We start from the raw sequence: 16,231 nt of genomic DNA, 5'->3' as shown, positions 1-16,231 counted from the left end.
GTAGCAGGAACAGCATGAGTACTGACTTGTAGTGTTAGAAAACAGCTCCTGCAACACTTTGGAGAAAGTCAAGAGAGAGTCTGTTATTGTCATAGAAGAAATTGAGCACCATATCCTGACGGACCCCATTACATATCAGTGGGGTTTGGTGCGGGCTCCAGTGCTGAGCCTGCACCTTTCTGGGCACATAACAGTTGATCAATACAGCTGACATGTGCCCGCAACAGCTGCCGGTGAAATTGCAATCCACCCGCAACTGTAATTAGTTAAATATCGCTATCAATTTCTGACAGCGGCATTTAACTCGCACTTACCGGAAGCGCATTGATAATTTAGCCCATTGGTGACACCGTCACATGATCATGGGTCATCAATGGGTCAGCATGAGAACCAGAGTACTGCAACAGACCTCTATGGCTATTATTGCCAGATTACTATGAGCACCGCCCCGTGGTCGGCGCTCATAGCAAGTGAGCATTTCTGCTACACACAGGTGATCAGAGTACTGCAGCTTCTAGCCTCCCATGGAGACTATTGAAGCGTGCAAAAAGTAAAAAAAAAGTTTTAAAAAATATTTAAATTTTTTTTAAAACATAGAAGTTCAAATCACCCCTCTTTCACCTGATTCAAAATAAAACATGAAAAAAATAAAATATATACATATTTGGTACTGCAGCATTCAGAAACACCTGATCTATCAATATAAAACAGAATTAATCCGATTGTTAAACGGTGTAATAAGAAAAAATTCAAACAGTCAGAATTAGTTATTCTTGCAACGCTGCTACATTGCAATAAAATGCAATAACGGGCGATCAAAAGATTATATATACACCAAAATAGTATCAATAAAACTGTCAGCTTGGCCTACAAAAAATAAGTCCTCACCCAGCCTCAGATCATGAAAAATTGAGACGCTACGGGTTTTATAAAATGGTGACATTGTTGTTTTATTTTTACCAAATTTTGTATTTTTTCATCACTTAACCCCTTACCTACAATTGACGTAATATTCCGTCCATGTGACCATGGACCTAATTACCATGGACGGAATATTACGTCATCGCGATCAGCGGCGCCCACGTGGTGAGCGCCGCTGATCGCGGCCGAGTGTCAGCTAATTATCATAGCTGACACCCGGCACAATGTGTCAGGGGCGGTCACGGACCGCCCCCGACACGTTAACCCCTTGCACACCGCGATCAAACGCGATCGCGGTGTACCGGGGGTTAAAGGGAAGCATCGGCAGGGAGGGGGCTCCCTCCGTGCTTCCCTGAGCCCCCCACGGCAGCGCAATGTGCAGCGCTGCTGCGGGGGGCTCTTTCCCTACAGGCCCCCGGATCCAAGATGGCGACGGGGGCCTGCAGGGAGCTGACTTCCTCACTGCCTGCAAAGCGCAGGCATGAGGAAGTCTGCAGCAGTGCCTGTGACAGATCGCTGATCTGTCACAGTGATCTGTGATGTGACAGATCAGCGATCTGTCACAGGACAGTGATGTCCCACCTGGGACAAGGTAATAAAGTAAAAAAAAAAAAAAAAAAAGTGTTAAAAATAATTAAAAAAAAATCGCTAAATAAATCAGTAAAAAAAAAAAAAATATTCCCCAATAAATCCATTTTTTCAAAATAAAAAAAACAAAAACAATAAAAGTACACATATTTGGTATCGCCGCGTCCGTAATGACCTGCCCTATAAAACTGTCCCATTAGTTAACCCCTTTAGCGAACCCCTTAAAAAATAAAAATAAAAAACGAAGCAAAAAATAATGATTTATTATCATACCACCGAACAAAAAGTGCAATAACGCGCGATCAAAAAGACGCATATAAATATGCATGGTACCGCTGAAAACGTCATCTTGTCCCGCAAAAAACGATCCACCATACAGCATCATCCGCAAAAAAATAAAAAAGTTATAGCTCACAGAATAAAGCGATACAAAAATAATTATTTTTTATATAAAATAGTTTTCATTGCAAAAAACCGACAAAACATAAAAAAACGACCTAAATGAGGTATCGCTGTAACCGTACTGACCCGAAGAATAAAACCGCTTTATCAATTTTACCACACGCGGAACGGTGTAAACGCACCCCCCCAAAAGAAATTCATGAAACGCTGGTTTTTGTTCATTCTGCGTCCCAAAAATCGGAATAAAAAGCGATCAAAAAATGTCACGTGCCCGAAAATGGTACCAATAAAAACGTCAACTCGTCCCGCAAAAAATAAGACCTCACATGACTCGGTGGGTCAAAATACGGAAAAATTATAGCTCACAATATGTGGTGATGCAAAAACTATTTTTACAATAAAAAGCGTCTTTTAGCGTGCGACAGCCGCCAAACATAAAAACCGCCATAAATCGTAAATCAAAACCCCCGTTATCACCCCCTTAGTTAGGGAAAAATAATAAAACTAAAAGAAAATGTATTTATTTCCATTTTCCCGCTAGGGTTAGGGTTAGGGTAGGGGTAGGGTTAGGGCTAGGGTTAGGGCTAGGGTTAGGGCTAGGGCTAGGGTTAGGGCTAGGGTTAGGGCTAGGGCTCAGATTAGGGTTAGGGGTGTGTTGAGGTTCGGGTTGGAGTTATAATTGGGGGTTTCCACTGTTTGGGCACATCAGGTGCTCTCCAAAGGCAACATGGCGTCTGATCTCAATTCCAGCCAATTCTGCGTTGAAAAAGTCAAATGGTGCTCCTTCCCTTCCAAGCTCTGCCATGTGCCCAAACAGTGTTTTACCCCCACATGTAGGGTATCAGCCTACTCAGGACAAATTACAAAACAACTTTTGGGGTCCAATTTCTCCTGTTACCCTTAGGAAAATAAAAAATTGGGGGCAAAAATATAATTTTGCGGAAAAAAATGTTTTTTTTATTTTCACGCCCAGGCGTTATAAACTTCTGTGAAGCACTTGGGGGTTCAAAGTGCTCTCCACACATCTAGATAAGCTCGGTGGGGGGTCTAGTTTCCAAAATGGGGTCACTTGTGGGGAGTTTCAATAGTTTAGGTACATTAGGGGCTCTCCAAACGCATATGACACCCGCATACCAATCCATCAAAGTCTGCATTCCAAAACGTCACTACTTCCCTTCCGAGCCCCGACGTGTGCCCATACAGTAGTTTTCTCCCACATATGAGGTATCAGCGTACTCAGGACAAATTGGACAACAACTTTTGGGGTCCAATTTCTCCTGTTACCCTTGGTAAAATAAAAAAAATGGGGACTAAAAGATGATGTTTGTTGAAAAAATACGATATTTTTATTTTCACGCCCGGTCGTTATAAACTTCTATGAAGCACTGGGGGGTTCAAAGTGCTCACCACACATCTAGATAAGTTCATTAGGGGGTCTAGTTTCCAAAATGGGGTCACTTGTGGGGGGTTTCCACTGTTTAGGTACATCAGGGGCTCTCCAAACGCAACATGACACCCGCAGACCATTCCATCAAAGTCTGCATTCCAAAAAGTCACTACTTCCCTTCCGAGCCCCGACGTGTGCCCATACAGTAGTTTTCTCCCACATATGAGGTATCAGCGTACTCAGGACAAATTGGACAACAACTTTTGGGGTCCAATTTCTCCTGTTACCCTTGGGAAAATAAAAAAATGGGGACTAAAAGATGATGTTTGTTGAAAAAATACGATATTTTTATTTTCACGCCCGGTCGTTATAAACTTCAGTGAAGCACTGGGGGGTTCAAAGTGCTCACCACACATCTAGATAAGTTCATTAGGGGGTCTAGTTTCCAAAATGGGGTCACTTGTGGGGGGTTTCCACTATTTAGGTACATCAGGGGCTCTCCAAACGCAACATGACACCCGCAGACCATTCCATCAAAGTCTGCATTCCAAAACGTCACTACTTCCCTTCCGAGCCCCGACGTGTGCCCATACAGTAGTTTTCTCCCACATATGAGGTATCAGCGTACTCAGGACAAATTGGACAACAACTTTTGGGGTCCAATTTCTCCTGTTACCCTTGGGAAAATAAAAAAATGGGGACTAAAAGATCATGTTTGTGGAAAAAATACGATTTTTTTATTTTCACGCCCGGACGTTATAAACTTCAGTGAAGCACTGGGGGGTTCAAAGTGCTCACCACACATCTAGATAAGTTCCTTGGGGGGTCTAGTTTCCAAAATGGTGTCATTTGTGGGGGGTTTCTACTGTTTTGGTACATCAGGGGCTTTCCTAACGCGACATGGTGTCCGATCTCAATTCCAGCCAAAAACGTCAAATGGCGCTGCTTCCCTTCCGAGCTCTGCCATACGCCCAAATAGTGGTTTACCCCCACATGTGGGGTATCAGCGTACTCAGGATAAATTGCACAATATCTTTTAGGGTCCTGTTACTTTTGGAAAAATAAGAATTGAGGGTGAAAAGATCATTTTTGTGGAAAAAATATGATTTTTTAATTGTACTGCTGTACGTTATAAACTTCTGTGAAGCCCTTGGGGGTTCAAAGTTCTCACCACACATCTAGATAAGTTCCTTGGGGGGTCTAGATTCCAAAATGGTGTCATTTGTGGGGGGTTTCCACTGTTTTGGTACATCAGGGGTTTTCCAATCGCGACATGGTGTCCGATCTCAATTCTAGCCAAAAACGTCAAATGGCGCTGCTTCCCTTCCGAGCTCTGCTATGCGCCCAAATAGTCATTTACACCCACATATGGGGTATCAGCGTACTCAGGACAAATTGCACAATAACTTTTAGGGTCCTGTTACCCTTGGAAAATTAAAAATTGGGGGTGAAAAGATCATTTTTGTGGAAAAAATATGATTTTTTAATTGTACCGCTGTACGTTATAAACTTCTGTGAAGCCCTTGTGGGTTCAAAGTTCTCACCACATATCTAGATAAGTTCCTTGGGGGGTCTAGTTTCCAAAATGGGGTCACTTGGGGGGGTTTCCACTGTTTAGGTACATCAGGGGCTCGCCAAACGTGACATGGCGTCCGATCTGAATTCCAGCCAATTTTGCATTGAAAAAGTCAAACGGCGCTCCTTCCATTCTGAGCTCTGCCATGCGCCGAAACAGTGGTTCCCCCCCACATATCAGGTATCAGCGTACTCAGGACAAATTGCACAATAAGTCTTGCAGTCCAATTTCTCCTGTTACCCTTGGTAAAATAAAGAAAATTGAACCTGAAGTATTTTTTTGTGAAAAAAAGTTAAATGTTCATTTTTTTTTTAATATTCAAAAAATTCCTGTGACGCACCTAAAGGGTTAATAAACTTCTTGAATGTGGTTTTAAGCACCTTAAGGGGTGCAGTTTTTAGAATGGTGTCACTTTTGGGTATTTTCTATCATATAGACCCCTCAAATTGGCTTCAAATGTGAAGTGGTCCCTAAAAATAAAATGGTGTTGCAAAAATGAGTTAATCGCTGGTCAATTTTTAACCCTTATAACTTCCTAACAAAAAAAAATTTTGGTTCCAAAACTGTGCTGATGTAAAGTAAACATGTGGGAAATGTTATGTATTAAGTTTTTTGTGTGCCGTATCGCTGTGATTTAAGGGCATAAAAATTCAAATTTGGAAAATTGCGAAATTTTCAAAATTTTCGCCAAATTTCCGTTTTTTTCACAAATAACCGCAAGTTATTTGAATGCAATTTTACCACTAACATGAAGTACAATATGTCACGAGAAAACAGTGTCAGAATAACCAGGATCCATAGAAGCGTTCCAGAGTTATCACCTCATAAAGGTACAGTGGTCAGAATTGTAAAAATTGGCCCGGTAGTTAACGTGCAAACCACCCTTGGTAGTGAAGGGGTTAAATAAAAAAGAACCTATACATGTTTGGTGTCTATGAACTTGTAATCAACTGCAGAATCATAATGGCAGGTCAGTATTAGCATTTAGTGAACATGGCAAGAAAACGAAATAAAAAACAACTGTGGAATTGCAGGTTTTTTCAATTTCACCGCACTTGGAATTTTTTCCCATTTTCCAGTACACGATATGTTAAAGCCAATGGTGTAGTTCAAAAGTACAACTTGTCCTGCAAAAACAAGCCCTCACATGGCCATATTGATTGAAAAATAAAAACGTTATTGCTCTGGGAAGAAGGGGAGAAAAAAACAAAAACGCATATACCTCTGTTCGTGAAGGGGTTGAAGGTCGTTATTAGAGTAAAAGCAAATTTTTCAATATTCGGTTCTGATTACGTTCGGCGGCCAATATGGTTTTTACAATATTTGCCAAACATAGCCGAACGTCATTGGGAGTAGAAATGAGTAAATATGTTCAGGAATGATTGTCACGAATTGGGTACCAATATGGCATGAATATGGCAAATTCACATTCGGAGATCATTTCCGAACGTATTCACTCTACTATAGTCATTATATAGTTTTATGGGAGTTTTGTTGGGTTTAATAATACTAGTAATGTTTTATTTAATTTCCACTCGTTTTGAGAGCGGTTTTACTCAATGATTGACAGTTATGTCTGTAAGCATTCTACACGGGAAAGGCAGTCAGTCAGTGATAGGACCGCCTACTGGACTCATAAGTACATACAAAGCTGGAGTTTCAATAAAATTCTACTTGTAGTGAATCTTTTCCCGTAAAACTAGATGTCAATCTGTTCAGCTATTCCCGCTTTGTAGCAAGCTGTCTACATATCAGACTGCAAGTGACAAGTTTTCTATAAGATTTCGGAATAAATTCTTGGACTTCTGTGCGCTAACAGATAAAATCACTAATCCAGTATTTTGGAGAAAGATTAATCCATTTATTTCCCAACGCGTTTCGAAATGTATACCATTTCTTCTTCAGGGGATGTCATCCCCTGAAGAAGAAATGGTATACATTTCGAAACGCGAAGTCCAAGAATTTATTCCGAAATCAGATGTTGAAGCGGCCACAGAGTTGACCTTTGGACGTGCAGCAAGCAGATTACTGATCCTACATGCCTTAATCTCTCCTAAAAAGGGTGAGTAAAATTTAATTTACTTTTTCTACAATAACCCGGATAAGACCCTATTGCGCTTTTTCTGTTCCTTCAGCTATATCACAAGTTTTCTATAAGGGCAGAGAACAGGCAAAAAGCCTGGCAGAATGTTCTTTAGTAACTTCCATGAGAATCTTTCTTTTGGAAATCTCTGCAAATATTCCAATACTTTGAACTATTTGAACGGCAACATTACTGCATCCCTTATCTGCGGTGTATAGTTATTTTCAGCTTTCTCCTGCTCTCACTTTTTCCCTTTTTGGTTAACTAGAAGAATCAGCTGCAGCTTACAGATGCTAATGTACAGTATTAACAGTTTAGAAAGGAGGATTTTATTAGATGGCATGTGACTCTTCAATAGAAAATGTCTTCCTTTTGTCCTTGTTCCCGCTAATGCTTCTATTCATTACCCGCTTCTAAAAATATCAGTTTGTTTTCCTTCAATCCACAACTCCCTTCCACCCCCTTGTCACGAGGTGCATTATATACACATTAGCCAGTGTAATATAAAGGGAAATAAATGCACCTGAATCATTCTTTTGTTTTTTAATCATCATGACCTATATACTTTATGTCTAAATGACATCAAGCAAACATCGTTCCTGTCCTAGCTTCCATCGTTGGCTTACGACATCTCTTGTTTGCGTTAACAAAGCTCTTAGAATACCAAATAAGCTGCGCTTGAGGGTTTACAGAGAAGCGCCCGCCCGGCCACATCTTAAACCTTCCTGAGCTTCTAATAATTAGTTTCTACTTTGATCGTGTGCTTTTATCAAGCAGTTATTATGTTAACGGTCCCTTGTGTGTTGGGAGTTGCTGGCGTGGTAGCATGGCATGGTGGGTGAGTTTATCCACATTGCGTTTTGGTTATTTTCCTTGAACTAGATAAGCATTGGATCGGATGCTCATTGGTTCACGTTTCATCAACACTGTAATCTGCATAAAATTGGAGTAAATTAGCAAACACATATTAACACTTAAAGGGAGCGTAACAGGTCCCACATGCCCTCCAATCACCAACATTTGTTTTTTCCTTCCTAAATAGCTAGCTTAAGAAGCCATTAATACTGATTCATGTTTTAAAAAAGTCTATTACACTCCATTTTTAATATGTATATTTCCTTTTGACTACTTGATGGGGTGTTTATTTTCCCTAGACTAGTCGATGAAAACATGATTTGCAAGAGTCGACGTCATCGTCAGCTCTCTTGCGCATGCGAGCGACTTACTTGCCTACAAGTCATTGCGCCTCTGAAACCGAGTGTAAGCTTCCCGACTTCAGAGGCGCACTGCACATGTAAGGAAGCAAACAAGCTCTGTTTCGGCAAACAATTTTTGGCTCCATCAGCCATCATCTTCAGTTCAGGACATGCACGTGTAAGCAGGTTGCGGAATGCAGTGACAGACAGGAGGCAGAGCAAGGGTTAACAATTTTAAATGTTTTAATTAAACAGGAGGTTAACTCCTCGCAGAGAGATGAATGGTTAAATGAGGGAATAAACAGTTCATGTGTAAATAATATGCAGAGTTAATGAGCAAGGTAACGGCAGTTCTTTTGAACTCTTATCGTGTCAGTAGTTTCTCCGACAGTAGATGCTGATTGAAACACAGTAGCGCCAACAGCAGCTGGAGTGGTGCTTGCCAAGAAGGTCCTGCTGGTAACGGTGGTCTGTATTCTGGCGGCAGTGGTCGGTGTCCGATACCTTCCACTGGCCCGTAGTCCATAAGTGGCTGCGGCCGATGCAGGCAAGGCCACAATACTGTCAGGGTCCTGGTCGAAAGGTATGGCAACGTCCTGCAATGTGGGCAGCAACAAACAGTCCTTCACCCTGCCCTGGCTCTTAAGCTTACATGCAGTGCTCAGCTGAACAGGGCTCTCAGCTCTCTCCCTGTCACTGCAGCAGGCTCCGGCAGCATTCTGGCATAAGACCGGCCCCGTTTTGTCTCGGCCCGGTTGCCCACCCTGCGGAGCATGCTGCGCACACACCTGGCCTCTCTCACGGCTGGCGGGAAACTGCCCAATGCTGCAGTCTGCTCCTTTATGCCTTCCCCCGTGAAACAAGGGACGTAGCATCAACGATTCTGGACCCGGCTCCGCACAGGTACCAGCAGCCCGGTCTTCCTCCTTACACATGATGTGTATTTGAAGTTGGGAAGCGTTCATTCGACTTCAGAGGCACAATGACATGCAGGTGGGAAAGTCGCGCACATGAGTGAGATTTGCAGAGAGCAGGGGATGATGCCAGCTCTTGCAAATTATGTTATCAGTCCCACAGGGTGCGCTAACATGCTGAGTGGGATGACTAGTGCGGGAAACAAATGCCCCATTGACTAGTCAAAAACAGATTGTAAAAAGACTTTTTTTAAACATCTGCTTGCATGTCAAACTGTATAAAGGACTTGTATGGCAGGATATTTAGAAGGGAATATACCAAAGCTGATGTCTTGTAGGGCATGGGGGATGTGTTATGCTCCCTTTAACTTAGATTGAATTTGAGCTACACTAGGTATTTTAATCCAGAGTTCTATGGACAGTAGTGACCAAAAGTGTTGGCACCCTTTAAATTGTTCCAGAAAATGAAATATTTCTCACTTGCAATTGCACATGTTTTGTTATACACATGTTTATTTCCTTTGTGTGTATTGGAACAATACAAAAAAGTTGGCACTCTCAACTTTAATCCCTTCACGACCTTGGGTTTTTCTGGTTTTGAGTTTCCATTTTTTGCTACCCTTTTTCCCAAAACTATAACTTTTTGTTTTTCCATCAATATGGCCATGAAAGGGCTTGTTTTTTTGTGGGACAAGTTGTACTTTTGAACAACTCCACTGGTTTTGCCATATAGAGTACTGTAAAACGGGAAAAAAAATCAAAATGCGATGAAATTAAAAATAAGTGCAATTCCATAACTTTTTTATTTTTTTTGCCATGTTCAATAAATGCTAAAACTGACCTGCCATTATGACTCTCCAAGTTATTAGGAATTTGTCGATACCAAACATGCGTAGATTCTTTTTTATTTAAGTGGTAAAAAAGAATCCATACTATTTTGCTGTAGATACGATCGTTTGATCTCACATTATTGCATTTCAATGCAGTGTTGTGGCGACCAGAAAAAAGTATTTCTGGCATTTTGAGATTTTTCTCATTATACTGTTTACCAATCAGAATTATTCTTTTTATATATTGATAGAGTGGGTAATTCTGAATGCAGCGATACCAGAAAAGTGCATATTATACACAGTGTATATATATATATATATATATATATATAATAAATAAATATTTTTTAAAATTTGCAAATATTTTTAAAAACATTTCTTTTTTACTTTGCACTTGCTTCAATAGTCTCCATTGGAAGCTGTGAACATCCGATGGCCTGAGCTACACAGAGCGCTGCTTCAGCCCTGCTCTATGTAGCTAAAATGCTCACTTGCTATGAGTGCCGACGCTGGGTTGTGCTCATAGCTAACCACAGCAGACACTGGGATGTCATGCCAACCCATTGGTAACCCGCGGTCATGTGACACAGGTGTCAAAGGGAGGGATTAGTGACGCGCTTCCAGCACGATCATGTTAACTGCTGCTGTCAGAGATTGACAGTGGCATTTAACATGTTGACAGCGCAGGCGGATTGCGATTCCAATGCAAATGTTAGAGGCACATGTCAGCTGACACGTGGCAGAAAAATTGCGGGCTCATCATCGGAGCCCGCAGCAAACAGGGGGAGCTCACATTGGACGTACCTATATGTCTAAAGTGTAGAAACTACCCAAAAAGAACCAGCAGTCAAAAAATCCATAAAATTGCAATATTTATTAAATAATACTGATAAATATGGACATAGTAGCAAGTGCTACTGCCCTTGATTAAGCTGAAAAAATACCCTGACAATTGAGAACACAAGGTCATTACTAAACTGATGCTCAAAGAGCATCACAACAAGGATTGCTAATGGCTACAATAATGTACCTGGAGGCAGTGGAGGCAGTGAGGTCGGTCCTGTCCCCGACGCGCATTTCAGAGCCAAAAGTCTCCTTCCTCAGGGGCGCCCTTGCTACATGATGATGTTTTAAAACACTCCTTGCTACATTATTCATTTATGTGTCCCTGACTTACTACTAGTATTTTGCAATCATTTTCTGCATACCATTTTTTCCTGGCGTTGTGCCAGCAGTGTGGCTGGCCCTATGATCACTGTGCTTTTACATCTGTTGTTCCTCCCTATCCATGCACTGTATGTCCATATTTATCAGTATTATTTAATAAATATTGCAATTCTATGGATTTTTTGACTGCTGGTTCTTTTTGGGTAGTTTCTAGTAAATGTGCAGTTTTCCTACATTGTCCTGTTTTAATTATGTGGATCATGGTATACAATATATATGATTGATCATCATTTTATGGCCATTATAATCGTTGATTTTTTGGCCTCCACATATAATATGTCTATCACCTATTTATTCTACTATATGTCCAAGTGGTAAAGGGGTTAATATTTTGTTTCACAGTCTTTGGAATAAATAACTGCAATCAATCACTTCCTATAACCATTAACAAGTGTCTTACACCTCTCAACTGGAATTTTGGACCAAAGTGCTCCTTTTGCAAACTGCTGCAGGTCTCTCATATTTGAATGGTGCCTTCTCCTGACAGCAATTTTAAGATCACTGTACAGAGGTGTTCAATGGGTTTTAGATCCAGACTCATTTGCTGGCCACTTCAGAACTCTTCTGTCATGATCCAGTATTGGATCTGGCGGTATTAAATGCATTAAGTGAACTTTTTTTCCTTTGGTTCCAAAGTGTGTCGTGATTGCCCCCGGTGGCCATTAGAATTATCACGTGGTGTCGTTCATTCTAAGTTGCCCGGTGGCGGGGAATGGTATCGCACCTTAGGTTTAGGTTAATGTTCACTTAATTATGGATCAGGTGTGACACCCTATAAAGGTGTGCTCAGGGTGTTCACTCACTGCTGGTGATATTCCTTGCTTAGTTGTTGGAGAGCCTGGTGGAAGGATGGAGCGGGATAGGAGTCCTGCGCAGTCAGCCAGAGAGAATGAGTGCCAGCTAATGGTGTCTGCAGGAAGGACTGGCATGGCTTGGTGGAGTCGCAGTTTATGGTGTCGGCGGGAAGTGCGGGCATGGCTTAGAGGAGTGGCGACTAGGAAGAGAGTTGCACTCAGCATGCTCTACTTGGTTGCTGAGAACTGGACTCGAGCATGCTTGGATTCTTGGCAGAGGCTGGACTCCTCTTGGGACTCTGTGTACTGGACTGCTGCAAGTGGTGATGGACTCTGCTCCCAGGCTGCACGATGGTGATTGATCCAGTTATGGTGATGGATCAGGGTGGAGGAGAAGATGCACACAGGTGGTGGGCTCTGTTGCTAGGAGCGTACGCAACAGAGCAAAGCTAAGTGGTGTTTCCCCTGTATTGTCTCTTTCCTCATGTGTGTTAGTGCAGTGGTGGGATTAGTCTCCGCACTGACCTATTCCCTAGTGAGGGTTTAGGCTCAGGGCGAGCTAGGGCGTTAAGGTACGCGTGCGGCGACAGGTGCGGAGCCTGTTTAGGGAATGTGAGGAGTGTAGGGACACTGGCTCAGGGGAGTGCAGGAGGTCTCCATTTCCCCATTCCCTATCGCAGGGCCCACCATTGTTAATGTTACCCAGGTTCCCCCCTTATTATTTAAATGCGCCTTACTGGAGGCGGTGTTTCCAGATATATGTATGCATAGCGTGTAATACCTAAATTCGCCAGGTGGAGGCGGCGTATCCACCTGCACGCTTTATTATTTAAATTCGCCCCACTGGAGGCGGTGTATCCAGGGTCACGTGTGTTATGGGTTCGCCTTGCGACATCATCTGCGACCAGACACACGTGATCATGACATTATCACCAGCCCTTACTTTTTTTTTTCTGGTGAGCTTTGGCCATGTGGAGACCTGTGGTAATTGCTGCCGGGCCTCACTGAGGAGAGTGGGGAGCAGCATGGTGTGTTTAAGCCGCTGCAGCAGCAGTTATCAGGGTCTGGGGCCCTGATCATGACATTTTCAACATTTTGTGTTTCCATCCATTTCTGTTTGGGGTCAAACAGACAAAAAATACTTAACCTGCTGTAATTAAAAAAGTAAAAACAGTAGTGCATATACAGTAAAGAAACAGGGTACTTAGTAAACATTATTTTTGATCAAAAAAGTATATAAGCCATCCCATCAGTGTTAACCTTACCATATGTCATAGTTATATCAGTGTGAAGCACTTTGGGGTTCAAAGTGCTCACCACATATCTAGTTAAGCTCCTTGGGGGTAGACCCCTTTACCACAATTCCAAAATGGGGTCACTTGGGGGTTTCTACTGGTTAGGCACATCAGAGGCTCTGCAAACGCAACATGATGCCCACAGATCGTTCCATCAAAGTCTGCATTTCAAAACGTCACACCTTCGATTCTGAGCCCTGACGTGTGCCCAAACGGTGGTTCCCCCCACATATGGTGTAACAACTTTTGTGGTCCAGTTTCTCCTGTTACCCTAGTGAAAATAAAAAATTGGGGGCTAAAAAAATTATTTTTCAGGAAAAAAAGATTTTTTATTTTCACTGCTCTGCGTTTTAAACTTCTGTGAAGCACTTGGGGTTTCAAAGTGCTCACCACACATCTAGATAAGTTCCTTAATGGGTCTAGTTTACAAAATGGTGTCACTTGTGGGGGGTTTCCATAGTTAAAGTACATCAGGTGCTCTCCAAATGCGACATGGCGTCCGATCTCAATTCCAGCCAATTCTGCATTAAAAAAGTCAAATGGTGCTCCTTCCCATCCGTGCTCTGGCATGCGTCCAAACAGTGGTTTACCCCAACATATAGGGTATTAGCGTACTCAGGGCAAATTGCACAACAACTTTGGGGGTTTAATTTCTTCTGTTACCCATGTAAAAATAAAAATAACATTTTTGTGGAAAAAATCTGATTTTTTATTTTCAGGGGTCTACATTATAAACTTCTGTGAAGTACTCGGGGGTTTAAAGTGCCTATCACACATCTAGATAAGTTCCTTAAGGGGTCTAGTTTCCAAGATGGTGTCCCCCCACATATGTTGTAACAACCTTTGTGGTCCAGTTTCTCCTGTTACCCTTGTGAAAATAAAAAATTGGGGGCTAAAAAAATCATTTTTCAGGAAAAAAAGATTTTTTATTTTCACTGCTCTGCGTTGTAAACTTCTGTGAAGCACTTGGGGCTTCAAAGTGCTCACCACACATCTAGACCCTTAATGGGTCTAGTTTCCAAGATGGGGTCACTTCTGGGGGGTTTCCCTGTTTAGGCACATGAGGGGCTCTCCAAACACGACATGTCGTCCGATCTCAATTCCAGCCAATTTTGCATTGAAAAAGTCAAACAGCGCTCCTTCCCTCCAGAGCTCTGCCATGTACCCAAATACTGGTTTACCCCCACATATGACATCTGGGGTATTGGCGTATTCAGGAGAAATTGAACAACATATTTTATGGTTCATTTTCTCTATTTACACTTGTGAAAATAAAAAAAAATTGGTTCTGAAGTAATTTTTTTGCAAAAAAAAGTTGAATGTTAATTTTTTCCTTCCACATTGCTTCAGTTCCCGTGAAGCACGTAAAGTATTAATAAACTTCTTGAATTTGGTTTCGAGCACCTTGAGCGGTGCAGTTTTTAGAATGGTGTCACTTTTGGTTATTTTCTGTCATATACACCCCTCAAAGTCACTTCAAATGTGATGTGGTCAGTAAAAAAATGGTTTTGTAAATTTTGTTGCAAAAATGTAAAATCGCTGGTCAACTTTTAACCCTTATAACTTCCTAACAAAAAAAGGTTTGTTTTTAAAATTGTGCTGATGTAAAGTAGATGTGTGTGAAATGTTATTTATTAAGTATTTTGTGTCACATACTGTATCTCTGTGATTTAAGGGCATAAAAATTAAAATTTGAAAATTGCAAAATTTTAAACATTTTCAACATATTTCCATTTTTTTTCATAAATAAACACAAGTCATATCGAAGAAATTTTATTTTACCACTAACATGAAGTACAATATGTCACGAAAAAACAGTCTCAGCGGGATCCGTTACAGCTTTCCAGAGTTATAGCCTCATAAAGTGACAGTGGTCAGAATTGTAAAAATTGGCTTAGTCAGGAAGGTGAAAATTGGCTCTGTCTCTAAGGGGTTAAAACAACCAAAATATGCAAACATTTCTGGCTACACTACAGCTGGCTAAGGAAGGATCAGTATACATGAATAAAATATTATTATATTTTAAAGATGAAGTTTTTGAGTATTTTATTACATCTATGAATAAAACTAAGCGAAATGTGGAAAGAATGAAGCTTTCAGGGCTGAGGATTATGTGCCAGCATGCTCCGCCATTGTATAGCGGGCTCTAACTATAACAAATAATGTACGTAGCAAACATTTTTTTTTTTGCACTATATTATTTCCAGTAAATCCGACCAATACTTCAATTTGAATATCGGCTTTATCAACAATATAAGACTCAAGTGTGCAGCAATTCACTTACTTCTAACCACTCAAGAACTGTATTAGGCTTCTGAGAAATATGCTTTAAATTTTTCCTTACCCAAGCCAGGCTGTCAATTTAAAAGAGACCTCTCGGCCATGCTTCATTCAGAACAGATCTATAGGCTGAGTGTCTGCATTTAATGCACAGCTAAAAGCTGACATAACGACAGCCTAGAATTATGGCCTCTGCTTAATGCATTTTGTCCCAGTGACTATATAGAGTGGTAAGCTAATTTAAGAAAACTAATTAGTGACATTGTTTTATGAGAGTTTGCAGGAAACCAGGCTTTTGTTCTTTTTTTAATTACTTATTTAATGCTTCATTGTGTTTCTAGGCATTTGTGGGACATTAACTCCCACAGCTCCTTCTTGTACTTCGCCATTATTTCCTTAAGCATCCACTGTCAGTTCTATGTGCACACAGTATGGAGCATTGTGAAGCTCGCTGAATTTTATGGACTATCAAGTTGGCCCCATTTACTCTTCATTTTAACTGTTTGCTATGATTTTGACTAGTGAACAGGGTTGTGGGGTAAATTCTTGGGTTGGGCAGTAATATACAATTCATCCCAATGACTTTTATTAATATCACTGGCAGCTATAGGGCTTTTATGTTTCTACGGGTTATAGTAGTGTTCCGCATGCAGGCTTTTATGGACTCTCCTGATGCTCCCTTTCTAAGGCTTATCTGGCTTATTATACATATGGGAGTTAAATGATAATCTTCTCTTT

This window comes from Dendrobates tinctorius, unplaced genomic scaffold (assembly GCF_039654945.1).
Source record: "Dendrobates tinctorius isolate UK_male_01 unplaced genomic scaffold, ASM3965494v1 ptg000272l, whole genome shotgun sequence".
Lineage (NCBI taxonomy): Eukaryota > Metazoa > Chordata > Amphibia > Anura > Dendrobatidae > Dendrobates > Dendrobates tinctorius.
The sequence above is the reverse complement of the archived record's forward strand: the minus strand, read 5'-3'. Positions refer to the sequence as shown.